This window comes from Macrotis lagotis, chromosome 2, assembly GCF_037893015.1.
Source record: "Macrotis lagotis isolate mMagLag1 chromosome 2, bilby.v1.9.chrom.fasta, whole genome shotgun sequence".
NCBI lineage: Eukaryota > Metazoa > Chordata > Mammalia > Peramelemorphia > Peramelidae > Macrotis > Macrotis lagotis.
In genome coordinates this window covers 187,753,223-187,769,038 of record NC_133659.1, presented here as the reverse complement: position 1 = coordinate 187,769,038, position 15,816 = coordinate 187,753,223, and the positions used below count along the sequence as shown (strand labels likewise).

General features: G+C 35.9%; 1 pseudogene; it reads right to left on the bottom strand.

Annotated features, from left to right (window-relative positions):
- Window positions 1-1,257: 1,257 nt before the first annotated feature.
- Window positions 1,258-9,767, bottom strand: LOC141512048 (plakophilin-4-like; annotated as a pseudogene).
- Between the last annotated feature and the right edge of the window lie 6,049 nt (window positions 9,768-15,816).

The following is a 15,816-nucleotide window of genomic DNA, read 5'->3' as shown; positions in this document are numbered from 1 at the left end:
ATTGATGTATTTTCTTGATAATTATTTTGCTTTCTGGTTCCATGATATCAGGGCAATTTTCCATCACTAAATCCTGTAGTATTAAATCCAGACTTTTTTTTCAATTCAATATTTTCAGGAAGAACAATAAGTTTTAGGTTATCTCTTCTTGATCTATTCTTGAGATCAGTTGTTTTGCTGACGAGGTCTTTAACATTTTCTTCTATTTTTTTCAAATTTTTTTTTTTGTCTAACCAATTCTTGTTGTCTCATGAAGTCATTGGTTTCCATAGACTCCATTTTTTTAAGGAAGAATTTTCTTCATTTACCTTTTGTTACTCCTTTTCCAATTGGTCAATTCTAATTTTGTAAGAGTTTTCCCTTTGTTCATTTGAGGTTTTGAGAGACTTATTTTCTTTTTGGATTTGTCCAATTGTTTTGTTTTCTTGTTGCAAGGTGTTAATTTTCACTTGGGTTTCTTTCCCCAAAATTTCCAATTCATTTTAAACTCCTTCCTTATTTCTTCATGGAAATCTTTCTGTGCTGGAGACCAAATCATATTCTCCTCAGGGGTTCTACTTCTTTCTGAATTGAAGTCTTTTCCTTCTAGAAATTTTTCTATGGTCCCCCCTTTCCCCTAGCCTTTTTTCATTTTCCTAAGATCTTGTGTTGTGGGAGGGGGCTGGTTCAGAGAGGTTTTGTGCTGAGATCCCTAGAGGCTTTATTTACTGAGTTTAATATCTCCAGAAAGCCAGTAGGGAGTGCTGTAAGCTTTGCTCACTGAGTGACTAGTAGGGAGTTTTGGAGGCTTTTCTCACTGGATGTAATAATCTCCTCTCAGCCAGCAGGGGGTGCTAGAGGAAGGAACATTATCTCCAGCCCTTCCTGTAAGTCCCAGAAGGTCAAACCATGGCCATGCCTCCACTCTCTGGTTGTTTCTCAGAGCGAAGTGGCTCACACAGCAAAGTGGTTTTCAGAGTAAAGTGGTTCCCACAGCTGATTGGTTCCCACAGCTATGTGGTTCTCAGAGTAAAGTGGTTTCCCACAGTGAAAGCCCCCGGGGCTGATCTTAGATTATTCCTGCTCTTGCCCTTCCCCCACTGTCTCTCTGCACTTGCCACACCCCCAATCCCTGAAGACAGAACTTGAGGTCCCTGTTGTTTTCCCTAGCTTCTCTTTCTGGGTTTTGTCAATAGGATTTCCATTAAGAGGTTTGTTTCATATTGTTTATGAGGGAAGTTCAGCAGATCTTAGCACAGGACCTGGCTTCTCTCTGCCCTATTGGCCAGAAGTTACATCAATAGATTTTCTTAACAATCACAACATGGCAGGCATATCACCAACATTTTTCATGACTATTTTATTTTCGTCTGTAGATTTTCCATAAACTAAATTGTGTAGTGCACCACAAGCATTCTTATGAACTTCTAAAACTCTGCGATCCAAAAGGTCAACCAGATATTTGATTCCTCCTAATCTACATACCTCAGTTTTTACTTTGTTATCTCCAAAGAACAGATGTTGTAAATAGGCCACTGCATTTGCTTGAACTGATGGAAACTGATGTTGTAGCATGTGAATGACTTCTAGCAGTTTAGGTTCTCACCAAGCAAATTCTCTAGGGTATTTTTGATTACTGTCTATGGATGATGATCTGGTGGTTCTATCATCAGTTGGTACTTCATGCTGAAGTCTGTTATAATTGCATGCTTACATTCGATACTGAATTGGCCTGTAGGGTTCCACATAGGTAGTTGTTGTGTTCAGAGCATAATTGTTTCTTTGGCATGTAAGAGTGCTTCACTGTCTGTAAGATCTTTGCAGATTTCCAACATCTGATCAAGTGTGATATAATGTTGTCTGAGAGTTCAACAGTTCCTTGATTTGACTGCAATATATTAGAGTATAATAAGTTCTCCCTTCATAAATAGGGGTTATGTGCAAGTCAGGAGATGCAGCAGAATGCAATTCTTGACCAACTTGTCTATGCTGACTAGCATAAGAACTTCTTGAGCCTTTGAGACTGTCTGGACAAAGTGGAACCATCCTCTCATAAATATCATACTCCTGCTATCCAAATTGTTCGATGTCATGAATAATTCTTTGTAGTGATGATCCCAGAAGCTATTGAACTTTGGTAATTCCAGAGCATTTTGGGGAAGATGAATCAACTTGGGCATGAGATGGAGAAGCTACCCTAGTCTGCATCCGGCAGAGTTAAAGGTGAATCTACTCTGATGGCTATTTGATATTGAGAAGCTGTTCCACTGGGGTTAGTTGTTTGCTTTGATGTGACTGAATCAACCCTTCGTACTGTTGTGAGAGAAGTAGGTCTTTGTGTGGCATATGGAGATACTGCTCACTGGGCAGGTAATGTAGTAGATGAACACACATTTGAATTCAGTGATTTGGAGTCATTTACTGAAGAAGAGCCATATCCACCACCTAAGATGTTCTCAATGACCTCCTTGAAGGAGAAATGCCCATACTTATAACATAAGAAGGAGATTGTGCTCTAGATGGTACAGAGCTAACTCTTCTTATGTTTTTATTGGTAATATTTACAGAAGGCTGAACTAAAGTTTGTTCTTCACCTCTTGAATTTCTCACCAGATGGTTATTACTTGAACCTAAGAATGAATGCTGTTGTCTCTTATCTGCTTTGCCCAATTTCTGACTGTTGTGGAAACTACCTGGTTCTTGATATTCAGTGCAGAATAAGAATTAATTTGTGTTGAACTTCTTCAGTTATCCAGTGATCCCTCACTTTCATGAAGAGATGTCTGTTCTGCTAAATATAGATTCCCTTGTTCTGTTTCTGTCCAATAGGAGATAAGTGTTGGGATAGACAACATCAGAAGTTCCAGGTTTGCTTACTCCAGTATTTGGCACATCTGATCTCCAAGGAAACAACTTTTCTGTTTAGCTTGTGTCAGCAATGCTTGGTGATTCTGCTCCAAGTCTACATCTTTCCAGTTGACTGGCAAAAATTTGTCTCTTCACTTTGAGCTCTCTGGTGAGCCACTGAAACTGAAAGTCCAAACTGAGATGCGGTTAGTAACAGAAGGGTTCCAGTAAATGTGGGTGAAAAATAAACTCAATGCTGCTCCTTCACTGAGGCAAGAACAGTTGTAGTTGTGGTTTCTGGTTCCATGCTTGGGTCTATAGAGGCTTCCTGGCTGGCTTGTTACAGCCCCTCTTCAACCAAGGAGGCTTGCTCAAGAGCTGGCACTCCTCTTTCCAGGTTAGGAAGTGGTAGACCTCACTCCAGGAATTGGGGACACCTGCATGGAGGGGTTGCAGCTGTGGCACCCCCGAAAAAAGTTCTAGGGCCAAGAGAGCTTCCCTCCTCCTCTCCTGAACACCCCACCATACCCCTACCTGCCCCCTCCCCTAGAACACTTCTTCCACCCCATCCCCGGGAGGCAGTGGCAACCAACTTCCCGTGCTACCCAGTGCCCATGGTGCCACCTTCCTTGCCGACAGCATGGAGTCAGACCAGGTGCCTAGTGCTGCCAAGCTCCCCAAGCAGCCCACTACCCCAGCCAGCCAGCCAGCCTCCAAATTCTAATTTTTAAAAAAAAATATTTTCCCTGGTGTCTTTTTTCTTTTTACCTATTTTCTTTTATAAGGTGATATTTTCTTCAGCGTTTCTGTGCTTCTTTCACCAGATTGTTAAATATCTCTTCATAATTTTCTTCCTCCATCATAATTTTTTTTCCTACTTTTCTTCTACCATCCTTTTATCTTTCTTTAACACTTGGAGGAATTCTTGTTGGACTTGTTTGCAATTGGTGTTTTTGTTTATTTGTTTGTGGTTGTTTTCATATTTTTTTCTTTCAAGTTAATCTGTCTTGCTACTTTAGCAGCCCTTTATGATCCATTTCTTTTTGTTTTTTGCTCATTTTTTCAACCACATTTTTGGCTGAATTTTATCTGCCTGAATTTATCTTGACTGAATTGGTATCTGTTCACATCAGGGAGGAGAAACACTCTTCCACACTTTAGGCTTTTTAATGCAGCTATTTTCAAAACTTTTCTTGGAAATTTGCAATTTTTTTTTGTTCTTCCAAGGTGATGAGATCTGCAAAGAGATATAGTCATTGGTCTCCTAATCTATGCTGTGGTCTTTACCCCAAAATGGCCCCTGAACTCCTACATCCAAAGCATTCCTCTTTGCCCTGCAATTGCAACACAAAATTGTATATGGATAATATGTTTGTTAAAAAGAGCTACATCCAATGGAACTGTCATCTCTTTCTGACCAGTTGTTAATTCCCTTATGGTCTGAGAATTCCTGAAACTATTGCTGCTGTTGTTGCTACAAGGTCCATCCCTCATGCTGCTAACAAATTCATGCAGTCTAGTCATTACTCTGATGTTGATGACTTTTCCTGTCAACCTAAAGTTTTCTTAGGCTGTAAAAATGTCTCACCACAATTTTTTTTTCATTTTTTCATTATAGATCTGAACAATCTGAGAATATGCTAAATGAAGAGATGCTGCTCTGGTAAATTCGATTAATTCATATCTTAGCATATATTTCTGTGTTACAAATTGTTGCAAAAAGGTACAAGATTAGAAATCAAGTCTGAAGGTGAAAATAATAATAATAATAGTAATAATAAATAATTAGCATCTATATAGTATTTTATAGTTTGCAAAGTACTTTCCATATGTTCACTATTCGATCCTTACAGCAACTCTGTGAGGTGAGTGCTCTCATTAACCATCTTTAACAAAGGTTTTAAGTGACTTGCCCACTGTTACACACTAGTAAGCAGTTGAGGCAAGATACAAACTCAAATCTTCCTATGACCTATACTAGGCACTGGCAATACAAAAGAAAAAAAGATAGCATCAGTACCTGCCCTCCAGGAGCTTATGATTTACTTGGAGCAAAACAACAGACATATAAATCTAATCAAAATATAGAAAATAAATAAAAATGTGCAAAAAATTTACTAAGTGTGTGCATTTTTGTTGTCAGTCATGAAAGGCCTCTTGTAGAAAGTGACTTTGGAACTATGTTTTGAATGGAACTAGGGATTTCAAGAGAGATGAATTTTAGGAAGGAGAAGATTCTGGGAATAAGAGACAGTTGGGAAATATGCTTCTCTCTTTCATGGAGACATATTATTCATTCTTTTAAAACTAAGATTTGTTTTTTTAATATCTCTTATTTCTTTCTCTGTTTTTCTTTCTTTCTCCCCTCTTCCCCTCTCTCTTCCTTTCTTTTTTATTGCAAGGCAGTGGGGTTAAGTGACTTGCCCAAGGTCACACAGCTAGGTAATTATTAAGTGTCTGAGTATGGATTTCACCTCAGGTTCTCTTGACTCTGGGACTGGTACTCTATCCACTGTGCCAGCTAGCTGCCCCTTCTCTCTTCCTTTCTTCCTTCTTTATTTTTCTCTCTTCCCTTCCTTTTTTTCCTTTGTTATGTGCTAGATTAATTATGTGCATGGTAAAAAATATAGTCAGTTCTGCTATAATGGTTGTTTTAAAATGTGGATTTTTTTTGACTGTTTTAATTTCTTTGAGAAAAATTTGACCATGGCTTGAATATCACATATGCTTGTGTACAATCTCTTCATTGAGAAATGCTGAGAGCAGGGAAAATTGTACTACTTCATAGTAACTGACAAACTGCTACCATTTTGATGACCACTTCCACAAGCAAATTTCATATCTTTTAAAAATTTTAGTAGCATGTATATACATATATATATATATATATATATATATATATATATATATATATATATATATGTATTTGTTTTCTGGTGCAGTAGGTACTATAATCAGAGAAGAGTTGGTACACTTTGGTACACTCTCATGAAATCTGCTCTCCTCCTATTTGCCCTGGAGTACGTCCCTGGAATTTTGGCTCCCCTTCTGCCTTTACCTTTGACTTTCTCATATCAGGATGTAATCTGAGAAATGACACAAGGTTATGGACACTGTATTTATTTAGTCTAATATTAATATATTGTTATATTCTTATTATATCAATATTTCTTATATAATTTTATTAATACAATATATTATATTATAAAATATATTGCTTATGTTGATATTAATATAAACCTAATTTAACCCCAAATTGTACTTGTTTTAATAGTTTCTTATCCTTTTAAGTATCACTGAAGACTATTTTCCAGTTTGGGGCCTCTAACCTCACTTCCACCATAAAACCTCTTGTTTTTATTGCATGTCTTTGAGGAATTCAAAGACTTGCTTTATAGGAGAACTAATTATGATTAGAGCTAAAGTTTCAGAATAAGACAAATCAGGTGCAAGAAAGACAGAAATCTTTTGAAATGATGCTGAAGAACTTGAAAATATTCACACTTTTTAAAAAAAAAGCAACAGCTAATGCCTCTCCCCAGTAATGTGAAGCAAAGGAGGAGAATTCTGGGAGAAAAACTCCCAGTTGAAAATGAACTGGTACAGTGAGGAAAAGATGACTGGGATCCCACCTGACACCAATATCACTCCTAAGTTTCTCAGGATAGGGATCTCTGGGACTTCAGGGGACTTGAAGACCCCAAGAAACAACAGACATAGCAGCTTACAATGACATGTAGGAAAGAAGGAAAGCTACAAAGAAAGGAAGTATATTTTACTTTGTAATGGGAACAAGATCTAGTGTAAAGAATTGCTCATCTTCAGTGATTCTGCTCCAGCATTTCTGCTGACCAACCCCTTGGTCACCTTGCAACAAACAGTGAACACCAGGTTCAGACAAGGCAGACGATGAAAAAGACTAATGTGAAGAGGAAATGAGGGTGAGTTAAAAAAAAGTCTGAACACCTGGCTGCTTAAGGTCTAAGGGAAAAGTGATTGGAACTTGAGTTGGAATTGATCCTATGCTCAGAATGTCTCAATGAGCAATAATATTCTTAAAGCAAGAAATGAGAAAATAATTTAGATCTGAAATTAGAACTTTAAATGAAGAATTATAAAATATAAGGAAAGTTTGAATTCATGATGGAGTATGTCTCTAAACAAGTAAAGTCAGCAGATTTGAACAAAAAAGATACTGAAATGGAGAAAAAATTATCAGATGAGAAAAAAGGCAAACATTTTTAATGAAAACATGAATTATTTATATGCCAAAGTGAATGAACTTGAAAACAGGATGTGTGGAGATCATTTAAAGATCATACATCTCCCAGGAGAGCATGTCTAATTAAAATACTTGAAAACCAAAAGGTTGAAAAACTACAAGAAAATTACCTATAAATTCTAAGAACAAAAAAATCAAAGTATTAATTAAGAAAATCTCCAGCTCAACATAAAAAAACAAACCAAAAAAAGAAAACTATTTTTTAAACTATACAATATGTACTGCTTAAATTTAGGATTTTATTATGTTTTATTTTAGTTTATTTTAGTTTTAGTTTTTTGCAAGGCAATGGGGGTTAAGTGGTTTGCCCAAGGCCACATAGCTAGGTAATTATTAAGTGTCTGAGGCCGGATTTGAACTCAGGTACTCCTGACTCCAGGGCCAGTGCTCTATCCACTGCACCACCTAGCCACCCCAAATTTAGGATTTTAAATATCAATTAATAAACTTAGCAAGGGAAATGAGAAGAAAACTTATAGTCAAGAGGAATATTGAGAAAAGAATGACTATCAGTGTTGGAAACTTCAGAGAAGTCACAAGGGATGAGGATTGCATTTAAAAGTCACCAGATTTATTTATTTAGAGATAACTAGTAACATTAGGGAGAATAGTTTTGAATTAATGATGAGATTAGAAGCCATAGTGCTTAGAAAAAAAAAGAATGAGAATAAATGAAGAGGAAGCATTGGTTGTAGGTAACTTTTTCAAGGAGTTTCACCACCTGAGGGAAGATAAAAATAAAATGATAGTGGGGATGGACAAATTAAAAAAACCTTTTAAAGACAGTGAGGCACAGATATGTTTATTGAAGCAGGAAAGCAGATATTAGAGAGCAAAATATTGAAGATAAAGGAAAAACTGGAATTTAGAGGGAGCAATCTACAAAAGAAGATTGGTTAGAATGGGAACACTTTTAAGTGTTACTTTTTCCTCTAACCTTGGAAGGGGAAAAAACCCCAAAACTCCAGAAAAGATGATGGATGACTGAGACAACTAAATACCAGGAATGGGATTTGACATTGAGTAGAGGACACAAAACATGGTAGATTATGAGGCTTTTAAATGAAAAGGTAGTAAAATCCCTGGCCCTCTTTATTACATAGATGCTTAGTGTTTTCCTCAAATAGAATGCAAGATATTTGAAGACAGTTACAATGGTTCATTTGTAGAAGACTTCCAAGCACAAAGACCAGTGACTGATCTTTCACTTTATGTTGTGTTTAATTATTGCTTAATGAACGAATGAATGAACCAAAAAAAGTGAGAGGAACTAAAAAAATCCATACCTTTCAAAAAAAAAGACATTGTAAAATTCATAAAATGACTACAGAACTGGACATAAGTAAAAAAAGTTTAAAATGGTCAAATATAATTATATATATATATATATATATTCATGAACATCATAATATTCTCATCAAATCATCTTAACTAGTACTGCAATAAATGATCAAACATTTTATGAATTGATGTCTATTATTGTCTTTGAGAGAACAATACAAAACTTTATATCAATGCTCTTGATTATTTCCTTAAGAAAAACCTGAATTTGCATGAACTGATGCTGAGTAAGATGAGCAGAATGAGAAGAACATTGTACACCCTAACAACAATATGCGGATGATGATCAAACTTAATGGACTTGCTCGTTCCATCAGTGCAACAATCAGGAATAATTTTGAGGTATCTATGATGGAGAATATAATCTGTATCTAGAGTAAGAACTGTGGAGTTTAAACAAAGACCAAAGACTATTACCTTTAATTAAAAAAAACAGTTATCTTATTATGTAATCTTGTTATTTATTATACTTTTTTTCGCCTTAAGGATATGGTTTCTCTCCTATTATATTCAACTTAGATCACTGTATACCATGGAAACAATGTAAAGACTAACAGATTGCCTTATGATGGGGATGAGGGGAAGGAAGCAAAATTAGGGGGAAAATGTAAAATTCAAATTATATAAATGGATTTTAAAAAAAAGAAAAAAAAGAAAAATCTGAAAATTTTCTTTCCATTTAATTACAACATTTATTTCTATAAACAATTAGAATGTTTTGGGTGTCATGACCCAAAATTCATCACTAAATAGGTAGCCTCCTGGTGCTGAGCTTCTTCCTCCATAGCTACTTTGGTTCCTGGGAAAAAGAAAAAGTTCAAGGATGGCCAACAAAATCGTTCCCATATGGTAGAATCTACCACTGCTTAAGCTTCACTACAATAGTCTTCTCTCTTCCATCATGATAAACAAGAACAAGGAAATCCTCCAGAACTGTGCACAGCAATTGCCCCATGGGGGCATATATTGCCCTCTTGGTCTATGGGAAAATAATTTTTTTTTACAAAAATCAATCCCTCCCCTTGCAAACTAACTAGAAGATCCATCCACTGACACCTTGGTCAACTCCTGTTGTGGGTCCATCTGCTCTGAGCAGAGCTGTGGCCAAGAAATCAATGAAAAGTTGTATCATGCTCCTAAGTGCTGCAATCCCAGTTGCTGCAGACTCAGATGCTGCCAGTTTGTGTATTGCCAACCAATCAGATTCCAGACCACTTGTTGCCACCCAACTTCCTGCTTGTCTGGTGCTGTCAGCCCTCCTACTGGCCCACCTGCTGTCATCCAATCTGCTGCCAGACCACTTGCTGAAGAACCACATGCTGTAGCTCTAGCTGTTTTGTGTCCAGCTGCTGGAGACCTAGATGCTGACAGTCTATTTGCTGCCAGACCATCTGAGGAGATAAATAGAATTTAAGGAGCTATGTAAAGATTAAGAAGAACCATACAAAGTCTATCCAAAGAATTGATAATAAATTATCAAATAATTATGAGTTATTAGTTATGTCAAAGAAAAAAAGCACAGAATCTGGGTTCTAGGAGGGATTCTGAAGTCATTAAGTGCTAAAGTGCCTTTGCATTGGTATAGTTAAAATCAGCAAGTTTACTGATGCTGAAAATGAAAATATTCGATTACTCAAACCAAAAACACGAAATCATGGAGGTGAATTTTGAATATCATTAATAATAAGTAATAAGCAAAAAAAAGATGAGTAATTTTTGTAGATGGATAATTTTCCCTTCCTTCTTTAATGACAAAATAAGGGGGTTTTCCAGATAGTTTAATCTATTGAACAATGGTCAAGTGATAGATCAATTCTTCCAGATGTTTTCTGGAGATAACCAACATGAATCTGTCATTGGGATTTCTGGTAAATCTGTAGTTGGAACTTCCTGTGTATTTCTAAATAGAATCTTCAGTGGAATAATCATTGGTTCAGTTATTGAAAACAAATTATCTTGAAGGTAAATTATTTCCACACAACAAGTAACTTCATATTTCATGAAGTTTTTCATATAGGCTTGACAAGGTGCTCATCTTTTCTTGGGAGACTGAGGTGAAAGAGGAGATGTTTGGGGAAAACATTTGAGTGATAGTAGATAAATAGAGTGTTCTTTAGGACTGACCTCATTTTTTTCAGTAGCATAAAAGATGTGATTTTCAGAGGAGATGGTGAGACTGCAGATGTGAGGAATTTATGGAAGAATGCAAAGATTAGGAATAAAAAAACAATCATTGAATCTTTCCTTCCTTTTCTAAAATAAAAGGTATTCTAAAGCATTGAAAAGTAGTTATGGAATGATTGGGGATTGTTTCTTATAAGAAAGAAAAGCAAAATGTAATCTGGTACTAGAGAGATCTTGAAATCATCCAGTGAATTATAGGTGCCTAAGCATTGACATAGTATAAAGCATTGAATTTCCTGATGATGAAACTGAGAAGGGTTTATTACTTTAGCTAAAAACCTAAGAAGTATTATGCTCCTAGCTAATGCCAATCTATGTGCTGCCAACCAAACTGCTTTCAGACCTCTTGCTGTCACCCAACTTGCTACTATCCCACTTGCAGCTACCCCACTTGCTGCCAGACCTGCTGGCACCCCAATTGCTCTTGTCCAGACAGTTGTCAAGCCACCTGCTGCAGAACCACCTGCTGCCACCCAGCCTAGGGCAACTCTTCTTGCTCCTGAGTGTCCAAACTGCCATCCATTTTGCCCATGCTGTTGCCTTTTCTTAGAAATATACCTCTTTCTCCTCATCTAAAATGAGATCATCTGCTGAGGAAACACATCTTCACAGGAATCTTCTTTGAGATAAGGATAAATAAAATCCATCCAATTCTTTGCATTAGTCAAATGTGTTTGTATTAGCTTCCTTTTCCCTTCTCTTCCAAATATGGATCCATCTTGGAAGTGGTGCTTCAAAAGGCAACAGATTTCACCCATTCTGTGATTACTTATTGGTATTTCAAAACTATAGCAGAATTCTACTGGAGGATATCAGAATAAGAAGGTTTCTTCCCAACATTTCCTGTTAGATCCTAAAGCAAGAAAATATATGAAACAGAAAATATTCATTCTTGATTTATTCAAATCATAACCTTGTCAAATATAGCTGCTTATGTGTTTGCTAATAAAAATGTTACCTTTAAAGAGAGTTGAAATATATTGAGTTTTAAGTGTTCTTTGAAATATTTTAAAAGTTAATTTTTAAAACAAAATTTATTTCAACATTCTTTTCTGTTCTCCACCTCCTCTCCTACCATTGAAATTGGGAAGTTTCCAGAGATGAATTTGTTGAAGAAGATGGGATGGTATGAAATCACTTGTGAATAAGGTCAACCTTATGACCTTAACTAACATAAAGGGTCATCTTTACATGTGAGACAAAAGTGAAAGAGGAGATAATGAGGAAAGGCATCAAAGTAATATGAGATAAGAAGGAGCTAGAGAGTTGGAGTTCTTGGCAAATGAACCTAAGGTTTTCTTTTTTTAAATTTTCTTTCAGTAGCTTATAAAGCAAGATTTTCAGCTGAGCACTTGAGGAAGGGGAGCCATGATAGGTTTAAAGAAGGATATAGAGGTTAAAGAGGGATGCAGAGGTATGGGAATAGGAATCATCTTTCTGGGTCTAACATAAAAGATCATTAAAAACTTTGATAAAGAGTTCTTAAATGTGCTCTTAGTTATTATCTAGAAAATAACATGGAATCTTGTTTATAATTTAAAAAAAATTTTATTTTATTTTTTGGATTTTGCAAGGCAATGGGGTTAAATAACTTGTCCAAGGTCACATAGCTATGTAATTATTAAGTATCTGAGGTCAGATTTGAACTCAGATCATCATGACTCCAGGGCTAGTGTCACCATGTGTAACCTAGCTGCCCCTTGGAATTCTGCTTATAAAAGGTTTCTTGAAGTGGTCTGGATTGACTTGACATAATCTATCAGTTATTTGAATTGTGGAATGTTGAAGAAGTTTCTGGGAAGGTGATGGAGTAGGTCAGAAAATTTTCAGCCCTCCAAATTTGCTCCACAGAAAAAAAGAGCATTTCTTCATGGATAAAGCAGTTCTTTTTTTGGCAAGGCAATGAGGTTAATTGACTTGCCCAAGGTCACACAGCTAGGTAATTATTGAGTGTCTGAGGCAGGACTTGAGCTCAGGTCCTCCTGATTCTAGGGCCAGTGCTCTATTCAATGTACCACCTAGCTGCTCCACCAGTTGTTCTTCTAAGACAATTTGTTAAGATACCAGGAAACATCTACTTCCTGATCAACTCTGCATAACTAACAATTAGAAGTTCTGGGGAAACTGGGTTTGGACGGTAATCTAAGGCTTAGAAACTTTCATCTCCCAGACAGTATGATGTCTAACAACTGAGCAGGAGGAGATTGAAGAACCTTACCCTCTCAAGGAATCATCAAGCACAACTGTGTTGACCAGGTTTCCCATGGACTGGGTGAGGATAAAGAACCAGGGCAGAGGGATGGAGACCATCCTGGCTCTGGGTATTTACTGGAGAACAGAGTGTCTGGTTTCAATTCCAGGGTAGAGAGAACAGTTATAGTTTGCAACCATGGGAGGAACTGTAAGCAATAAGGTCATTTTGAATGACATACTGACCAGGGGCTCTAGCCCTGGCCAAGGAGAGGAAAGAAGAGCACAGAAATGAGCCCTGGTGACAGATCTCAGAAAATAACAGTAAGAAGGAGGTGTGGGTTGTGACACCTTGGAACTGTGGAGTCTTTTCTTCAGGAGCAGAACTCAACTATAAAAATGGAGAAAAACCAACAAGAGTTCTAATCATAAGAAGGTACTATGCTTATAGGGATGATAAAAACACCATTTTAGAAGAGAAAAGCAGTGACAAAATATCTACCAGTAAAGCCTACAAGGAGTTAAGAATTGGTTTCTAATTCAAAAACACTTCTTGGCAAAACTCAAAAGTAATTTTAAAAGTCATTGAAGAGAGGAAGAAGCAAAATTGAGAAAAGAATTGAGAGTCATACAAGAGAATAATAAAAAATTGACTGAAGAAAATAATATCTTTAAAAGCAAAATTAACCAAATGGAAAAGGAAAATAATCCATCTACAAGTAAAAACAACCAACTTGAAAAGGAGACACAAAAACTAATAGAAAAAACCCCAAAATTAGAATTGGACAAATGAAAAGTACTGATTCTATAAGTAACCAAGCTTCTATCAAACAAAATTAACAAACTGAAAAAAATAGAAGAAAAATGTAAAGTACCTCTTAGGAAAAGTGACTGACCTGGAAAATAGATCTAGGAGTAATAATTTACTAATTACTGGTGTTCCTGAAAATCATAATCAGAGAAAAAATTTGAGCAATACCTTGTAGGAAATTATCATTGAAAACTACCATAATAGCCTAGAATAAGAAGATATTATAGTCCTTGAAAGAATCCATCAATCACCACAGAAAGAGATCCCAAATTAAAAACTCTAAGGAATGCTGTAGCAAATTTCAGAATTGTTATCTAAAAGAGAAATGACTGCAAGCTGCCAAAAAGAAGTAATTAAAAAACCAGAGAAGCACACTCAGGATTAGATAGTATTTGCCAACTTCATCGTTAAAGAATTGGGAGGTATCAACCAAGATATGTCATAGAGCAATGGAGTGGATTACAATCAAGAATCAACTATTTTGCAAAATTCAACATATTTTTTCAAGGAAAAAGATGGTTCTTTTATTTTATTCAATTTTATTTTTCCCCATTTACATGCAAAAATGTTTTCAACATTCACTTACAAAACCTTGAGTTCCACATTCTCTCCCTCCCACTCACACCCACTTAATGAAAACACAAGTTACTTGGTATAGTTAAGAATGACTACTTGGTGTAGTCATGTTGTAAAAGTAAACACAATCCCCAACCACAAAAAAAAAAATCTCAAGGAAAATAAAGTGAAAAAAAAGCAAGCTTCAATGTGTATTCTGACATAGCATCTCTGTCTTTGGGATGAATAGCTTTCTTTATCATAAATCCTTCTGAGTTCTCTTGGATTTGTAGCATTGTTGAGAAAAGAGGTCTTTCACAACTGATCATCCTATAATATTGCTGTTATTTTGTATAAGGAGCATTCGATTGCCTATGCTCATGTAAGATTTTACTGAGAACATCCTGTTAATCATTTCCCATATCAGAAGAGCATTTCAACTCAATCACATATCACAATTTGTTCAGATATTCCTTCATTTTCCAACTCCCAGTCCCTAGAGAACAGCTGCTATAAATATTCTTATATATGTACATATATACATAAACACATAAATATATATACTTTTCTTCCCTATTCTGGAATATAGACTTAGTAATGGCCCTGCTAGACAAAAGGGTAGGCATTGTTTTATAGCCCTTTGAACACAGTTCCAAATTGCTTTTTAAAATTGTTTAATCCACAATTCTTCAAAAATTCATCAGTGTCTCAATTTCCCTTCATCCCTTTCAATATTTGTCATTTTCTCCTTCAGTCCTATTAGCCAATCCAATAGATATTAGGTAGTGCCACAGAATAGTTCCAACCAGCATTTCTCCTATCAATAAGTGAGTTAGGACATTTTTTCAAAAAGTGATTTAAATAGATTGCTTTGATGACCTCAAATGAAAACTATTTATATCTCTTAATCATTTATGAATTGGGGAATGGTTCTTAATTTTTATAAAGTTGACTCAGTTCTCTATGCTTGCAAAATGAGATCATAAGAGAAACTTTGTTCAACATTTTCCCCATAATTGCTATTGCTATTTCCCTTCATCCTATACCCCACCCCAACCCTAATTAATTCTCTCTCTTCTTTCACCTTTCCAATTCACAAATTTTCTTGTCTCTTTTATATGAAATAACATATCCAATTCTATCTCTTTTCCTTTCCTCACAGTACATTTCTTTATCACCCATTAATTCCACCTTTTAATGTATGATACCTTTAAAATTCAACTCCTACCTGTGTCTTGTCTATAAATGCTCCTTCTTACTTCCCTAATAAATGAGAAAGTTCATATGAATTATCATTATTATCTTCCCATGCAAGAATATAGACAGTTCAGCATTATTAAGTCTTTTATGTTTTTCCTTTCCTTCTTTTCTTTTTTAAACTTTACTGGAGTCTTGTATTTGAAAATCACATTTTCTGTTCAACTCTACTTGTTTTCATCAGGTATGTTTGAAAGATCCTACTGCATTGAAGATCAATCTTTTTCCCTGAAACAGTATGTTTACTTTTACTAAGTAGCTGATTCTTAATTGTAATCCAAATTCTTTTCATTTGGGAATATCATGGTCCCAGGCCTATGATCCCCTTAATGTAGAAGCTGCTAAATTTTGCTTTATCCTGAATGTGACT